The following is a 1,627-nucleotide window of genomic DNA, read 5'->3' as shown; positions in this document are numbered from 1 at the left end:
ATATTTGCAGGTATTGAAATTGACAAAATGAAGTCTTTATCTGATCATGTGAGTGAGCATGATTTCAAGGCAGCTCATGATGCATGGCACGCCATACCCTTTTGAAGTGGGTGTACTGGGCAGTTTGAGCGACTAGAGGGAATGGTCATTGCTTAACACCGGATCTCAAGAGAAAGAGATCCACCTTGAATTGGAATCATTTCTTAAGTTTCTCATATCCTTCCCCAAATTACAAACAGTCTTCCAGACAGACTGCCTTGAGTCCAAAGGGTTCAGGCCCACAACAGATATTGACCAATTTGTTTCTTTGACTGCTTTGAAATGACTAATTCCCAAGATGGGAGATTGAGAGGAAGGGGATGGCAAAGCAGGCAAGGAATCTGAACTTCAGGCTTCATCTCCTTGTTGTAGCATTTTGTTTTGACCTTTCTTATCTGACACTTTTGTGTCAGACTTCCCCATTCCAGGTTCTTGAGACCTTATATGTTTTTAATAAGATGACTTTGGCCGGGCACGGTGGCTCACGCCTGTAATCCCAGCACTTTGGGAGGCCAAGGTGGGCAGATCACGTGGTCAAGAGTTCGAGACCAGCCTGGCCAACATGATGAAACACCGTCTCTACTAAGAGTACAAAAATTAGTCAGGTGTGGTGGTGCGTGCCTGTAATCCCAGCTACTGGGGAGGGTGAAGCAGGAGAATCACTTGAACCCAGGAGGTGGAGGTTGCAGTGCCTGTAATCCCAGCTACTGGGGAAGGTGAAGCAGGAGAATTACTTGAACCCAGGAGGTGGAGGTTGCAGTGAGCTGAGATTGCGCCACTGCACTCAGCCTGGATGACAGAGAAAGACTTCATCTTGAAAAATAACAATAATAATAATAATGATAAGGTGGCTACACAGTGCGTGAGGCATGACACTGGCACCCATCAGTGCTTGTCAGTTGGAACAGACAGAAGAGAATAAAGAAGGATAAGCATGAGGTCCGCACCTCATGCTATAACTAGTCACTGAGATTGAAATCATTCTCCTGAATTGGGATCAATGTTTCTCGTTGGGAGACAAAATCATAAAACCAAAGTAATATTTTCACAAACTACTTTTCCATAGTCTTCAAACAACGAGCCACCATCTTCTGAGCTGATCATTTCCACTGTTCTAAGTTCTTTAAAAAAAATTTACTCATTTTATCCCAATAACAGCTTTATGAAATAGGTATTTCTTTATTATGCCCATTGTACAGATGGGAATATTGAGGCACAGAGCATTTAACTTGCCCAAGGTTACCCAGCTAATAAGTATTATCTATACCCTATGGATACTCAATAAAAGTTGGTTTAATATAAAGACGCTGACACTAAACTGCATTTTCTTCCTAAACTGTCTTCTATTTAACTTATTTGGGGGAAAGAAAACCTTCTATATAACCAAACATAGTCCTGTATTCTAGCTTACAGCAATTTTTGATATTTTATCTCGGTCAGATCATGTACCAAAAAAGTCACACTGAAATATCTCCATCGCATCCTTGAAAATGGACCTCCGCATATAGCCAACCAACCTGGATCCATACATCATGATTAACTTAAATCTTCCAGAATTGAGGGCAGCCACATGAAATCTAAGCAGGAA

This window comes from Mandrillus leucophaeus, unplaced genomic scaffold (assembly GCF_000951045.1).
Source record: "Mandrillus leucophaeus isolate KB7577 unplaced genomic scaffold, Mleu.le_1.0 Scaffold623, whole genome shotgun sequence".
Taxonomy (NCBI): Eukaryota; Metazoa; Chordata; class Mammalia; order Primates; family Cercopithecidae; genus Mandrillus; species Mandrillus leucophaeus.
Note: the sequence above shows the minus strand (reverse complement) of the source record.